Below are 6,000 nucleotides of genomic sequence, written 5' to 3' on the forward strand. Positions count from 1 at the left end.
CTTCCTTTCATTTAACTTGCTTTTTATATTGTTTGAACTGTTTAGATAACAACAACTCGAGGTGATTGTGTTGGTCACCATGATGATGTGCACCATTGGTTCCATGCATTCCTGAAGTTACGGGGGCTAGGAGATTTAACTACCTCACGGGGTACACAGGTAGTGGATTCGATCCCGATCCTGACGACTGCTGTTTATTTGGAGTGGACGCCTCTCTCTCCCCGTGGTTACGTGGATTTTTCTTCAGGTACTCTGGGTTTCACCCCCCCCCCCTCCCCATTTAGAATCAACATCACACATTTAGGAGTAGTTGGCTGCTGTAATTTCCACGTGATGATGATCTGTAGCGTTGAGCTATCATTTGTGATGGCCAGGTCGCTTCTGGTAAAGCGCTCGACGCAGCTCGGTGGACCTTACCTGGCAAAATAAAAAAAAATGCTGTTATAGTTTTTAGTACTATATGGTTCAAAGTTTGGCTTGTATGTATGTGCATATCCTAATGTTTAACCAACTTACGCCATTTCCAGACGTAAGTTTGTTCGGTACTCAGTATTCCATCGTCACCTGAGTTATATAACTATAAATTAACTAAACTGTGATTTGAAGCTTTCGTGACTGTAGGAATTACTCTTTGGTTCTTTCGGTAAAGTCACGTAGAAAGAAAAAAAAATCATAGAATACGACGTTTCGATTGCAATACAAGTAACCGTCATCAGGTGTGAATGCAAGCTCGGAGAGAGACACACATACAGAGAGAGAGAGAAACACAGATACGGAGAGAGACACATACACAGAGAGAGACACAGAGAGAGAGAGACAAACACACAAAGAGAGACACACAGAGAGAGACACACAAAGAGGAGAGACACATAGAGAGACAGACGCAGAGAGACACACACGCAGAGAGACACACACGCAGAAAGACACACACAGAGACAGAGAAACAATGCCTCTGTGACGGGATATTATATAGAGAAAGAGGGGAGTGGGCAGATAAATTAACATGTCAATGAGAGCGGGAGGGAGAGAGAAATTGGAAGTTTGAGAAAACAAACATAGTAGAAATGTAATGCAATGCAACACAGAGAGTCGGCTAACACAACAGTTAACACTTTACCTGGTTAATGTGGGCTCCACACGGTGCGAAAGAAGTTCAACATACATACGTACATATAATAATAACTAATTCGTAAGGCGCACATTTTTCACTTGTCCGACGGCAGCATAGCCCAGCTGAGAGACCCGCTCAGTAAGAGCCAAATGAATGTTTTTTTGATAAGGCGCTTAAAGGCGAGTAAAGGGCAGAGGTCGCAATCGGGTACCCGATACCCGTACCCTACCCGATACCCGGCTACCCGTACCCGGCCGGGTATCGGGTACCCGTTTGCGACCCTGGTGCGGCCGGGTACGGGTGCGGGTAAGGAATCAAAACCCATTTGCGACCTCTGGTAAAGGGTCAGTGTTGCGAATGTGGAGGGGGGTGGCGGCGGCGGCGTTCCAGGTGGAGGAGGAGGGGCCAACAAGGAAGAACAGTGCCACAAGGGTCCTGAACTCGGTGTCGAGAGGAAGTCCTGAGTAGAGCTGCGGGAGAGTTCTGGTGGTGGTTTGGGAGCAGGGCGTCAGGAGATCCTAGAGCAGGGGTGGGGAACCTTTTTTTCTGCCAAGGGCCATCTGGATATTTATAACATCATTCGCGGGCAATACAAAATTCTGAACTTAAAAATTAGCCTGTTATATTTGGTCAAACATTTAATTAACTCACCCCTAATGTGATGGCTGTAACTGCTTCTCTTTGGTGAGGCGTGTGATGTTAGCTGGTATTGATGATGTTGCTACTCGCAACTGCTTTTCCAGGTTTGCTCCTAGATTTATTGAATTTCTAGTCCCGCCTGCGGTGGCCTTGGCAGGGCCAGACCAAATGATTTCGCGGGCCTTACCCGGCCCGCGGGCCGGACGTTCCCCACCCCTGTACTAGAGGTACGGAGGGCTAATAGTGATCATCATAATGACGATCACTATTAGCATCATCGTAAATTGCTGTTTCCGTCACGACCAATACCAGCACCATCGTTATCACGAACAGAAGCAAGCATCTCGATCACGATTCGGAATCATCATTACCACGACCATTGTCATCGCTTCCGTAAAATCAGCACCAGCATCCTCGCCATCCATTATATCATCATCGCCACTATCATTGCTATCATTACCACCATCAACTTCATGACCATAATCTCCGCTGCAATAAAGGTGACCCGGATCATAAAGATGACCAAGCATCTCTCTTCACTACTCAACCCAAGCTATAAATACTCTGATGCTTGCGTTGCCTTTGTACTGTTTGCCTTGTGGCACTGTTCTCTGGTCTATCACAGGCAGTGAGACAAGGCCTAAAAAAGGAGGCCGTCTGGTGTAGGCCAATCAGTTTCAAAGGCAATGTGTGCATTATTATCAGAGCATGTTTGATCGCATATTTTGCCACAAGTGCGGTTAATGCAGTACTAGATTCCTTTCAAGAAAGGATCTATTTGGTGTTTAAACATCTTAACACCTGTTTTATTGCCATAAAGTTTTCCTTTCGATGATTTTTTGTTGTTGAATTGGCACTTTTGATGTTGGTCGGATTTTTGCATCTTTACAAAGCAATAAAGCAATGATTAGTTACAATTTTAATAATAATAATAATAAGACTTTAATTATTTTTTTGTTTAATTGCGCTGAAAATTCACGTATCCTAGCCAGCGTTACACGGAGCGGACAATGGCAGGCGTTAGGCACATATGAACCTTATGGGGTTAATTCTAGATTTGAAGCTTTCGTGACTGCAAGGATTCATATTCTTAGGTTTTTTCGGTAAAGTCACGTAGGTAAAAAAATTAAAATTAAAACTTATAATAATTTTAATGTTTTACTTATGGGGTTACCCAGGGCGACCAAATAATACTAAATGGCCGAGGCAATGAAATATTTTATTTCTGGGACACTACTTTTCCCTGGAGTGTACTTAACTCCGCGATGTCGAAACGCCAAACATTAGCGTAAAAAAAAACGGTTATCGAAAAATAATACTTTTAATAAGTGCATCGTGTACAGCTCGTCGAGATGAGTCGATTGTCGCATAGCCGACCATCAACATGACTGCATCACGGATATTATGCGAGAGCCGGGGTTCTATGGTACCCCGAGGTACAGCCATAAGGTTCATTTCACAAAAACTACACGTCTAAATAAGGTAGGAACAATGTGACACGGGATTCGTAAGGATAAGCGTACCGTGTGCTCTTAGTGACAGTGCCGTAACGCCGATACTCCTTACTCCAAGCCAGCTTACCATCTTGATTTGAAGCTTTCGTGACTGCAGGAATCTATACTCTTTGGTTCTTTCGGTAAACTCACGTGGGTATAAAATAAATCACGACGTTTCGGGAGCATGCGTTTCCTCCTCATTCCATCACCAGGGGCTTTCCCACCTGATGATGGACGCTTGTGTAGCGCCCGAAACGTCGTGATTTATTTTATTTTATACCTACGTGACTTTACCGAAAGAACCAAAGAGTACAGCTTACCATCGTTCACCGTGCATATCCGGTGAGAAAATTAAGCCTCGGCCATCACCATCACCACCACCAATCATCATCATGGTCGTGTCACATACCTGGTTGTGACCGTCTCGTCCAGTTGCCAAATGTTTCTTCGCACCGACCCGTCACGAGTGCCTGCCACACTCGCTAGACGCGTGCAAGCGTCTGTTTGTGTGCGTGTGGTTAGATAAGATAGAGAGAGGGGCGAGAGGGAGGGGAGAGCGAGAGGAGTTTTAGAGACAGTGCAGGGGGCTCGCGTGGAGGCAGCGTGAACTGGGTCGCCTTCCTTGCACCACCCCCCTCGAGATGTGTACAGACCGGTTCGTGAGCGCCACGCGTGCGGACGAGTCACGGCGAGGAACTCTGCGATGCACGTACAGTAGCGGGTTGTACATGACACGGGAGGAGGATAATGAGGAGGAAACGCAGGCTGGCCCACGTCATAGCACGCATTCCCCCCCCCCCGCCGCAATCGAATACAAAATGAAAATGATGTCACGCAATTTTGGACTATTTTTGACCCCCCCCCTCGTCACACGACGTCACAAAAAGTCAGACCCCCCCCCCTCAAATATGACGTCACAAAGCTCTGCCCTCCCCCAAAATAAAACATGCATCAAATCGCTTTAAACTATTGTCATTGTAGTGCGTTTTTAATGTGGCGCTGCACTCTGATGTTGTAGGAGAAAACATTTATTAAAAAGTCCATCACCCCGGAAGAATGTAGGTTCATTGCCATCAGATTGCACAACCAAACGAATCCCAAATAAATTAAAAGTTAATGACTGGTCACCCACCGATTTTTTAAGATTACCCAGCACACTTGTATTATGAGTCTTGGCATGTGACTGCAGCTTGTATGCTTACCGATTGGCCAATTCGGTGTGCGAACTGAGTAATTAGGTCGCCAAGCTCATTCCGAACCTGACCCTCACAGTGTGACCTTGTTGGGTCCTATCTTAATTTAGGAGCTTTCGTGACTGCAGGAATTATTCTTTGGTTCTTTTCGGTTAAGTCACGTCTAAAAATAGAATAATAAATTAAAATAAAATAACATATTACGACGTTTCGATTGCAACACAAGCAATCATCATCAGGCATAAAAGAAATAGCAACAAAAATCTAAAACACGCAAGCCTGAAAATTAATTTTCAGGCTTGCGTGCCCGTGCCGCGTTGTCAGCTTGCTCCTCTCTCTGTGTGCCGTTGTGATGTCTGTCTGCTTGTATGTCTGTCTATAGTTTTTTCTAGTTAGATTTTTGTTGCTATTTCTTTTATGCCTGATGATGATTGCTTGTGTTGCAATCGAAACGTCGTAATATGTTATTTTATTTTAATTTATTATTCTATTTTTAGACGTGACTTAACCGAAAAGAACCAAAGAATTGTTGGGTCCTCTCCGGGCCTCGGATCATTGTTTAGTACCTACTCCTAGGACATTTGCATCTTGTTGGTTGTAAAACCGGCATGCCACTGCTATGCCCTCACCATTACCATCATCCTTAGACCCACCCTAAAAAACCTGAGCCCAAGTTTCCGGGCTGTGGCACATCTGTGTACCCTATAGGTGTTACAGGTGTGTTTCGTTCCATTTTATCTGCCATTGGACACACACAATGGGAACAAAAACAAATGTGCGTGTTGAATAATTCCTGATGTACTGACGCAAATAAAATATAAAAAGTAAATGATGACACTCAGCTGCCCACACACGCACAGCAAGCTCTTGGCAGCCAAATGACAATGCCTTTTACAGGAAAAGAGTCACGGCACCAAGTATGATCGTAACGAGGGGATAGGCCATTGAATAAAGACAACAATAATAGATGAGTTCGGAGGCGATGAGTGGACAATCTGCGTTGTGGTCTGCCCTCTTGAGGATTGAGTGACCACCACCGAGGGACACCAGAGGGTTATGGGACGGCAACTTGTTATTTCTATTTCTTCTGAGGAGGAGCATTCGTGGATCTGTAATTATGACCAGATGCACAGCAATCAACCCCACGTTACACAACACGTCACTGCTTAATCCCTGAACAGTATCCATCCAAATCTCAATAATGATAACACCTGCTTATAATACACATTTAACATCAAACATCTGATAAATGTAACATTAAAAAAAGATCTTAAATATTTTTTTTTTACAAAAATATCTTAAAGAAACATCTAGAATGCCGTCTAAATACTCTATCCTCGTCACAGCTACTGTGATAATACTGCACAAATAAAATATATTTGTATAACAAAACATTTTATAATTCAATTATACTACTGAAATGTAAATTTGGCAATTCATTTTAATTACCAGAAATCTATGAAGCAACTATTCTTTCTTATATCTGAATCAGAAAAACCTCTACCAAATAACGTAGATAATTCTGCTAACTCCATCAGCACTGTTCAATTTAGAGCTGCAG

At 43.8% G+C, this 6,000-nt stretch overlaps 1 long non-coding RNA gene across 1 annotated transcript in view; it reads right to left on the reverse strand.

The window, feature by feature from the left end:
• Nucleotides 1-3,933, reverse strand: part of LOC144953063 (uncharacterized) — a 33,753-nt gene extending 29,820 nt beyond the window's left edge. The window contains exon 1 of the long non-coding RNA XR_013640752.1: nucleotides 3,656-3,933. This is a non-coding gene — a long non-coding RNA (uncharacterized LOC144953063). The remainder of the gene's footprint in view (nucleotides 1-3,655) is intronic.
• Between the last annotated feature and the right edge of the window lie 2,067 nt (nucleotides 3,934-6,000).

This window comes from Lampetra fluviatilis, chromosome 72 (genome assembly GCF_964198595.1).
Source record: "Lampetra fluviatilis chromosome 72, kcLamFluv1.1, whole genome shotgun sequence".
NCBI classification, from domain to species: domain Eukaryota; kingdom Metazoa; phylum Chordata; class Hyperoartia; order Petromyzontiformes; family Petromyzontidae; genus Lampetra; species Lampetra fluviatilis.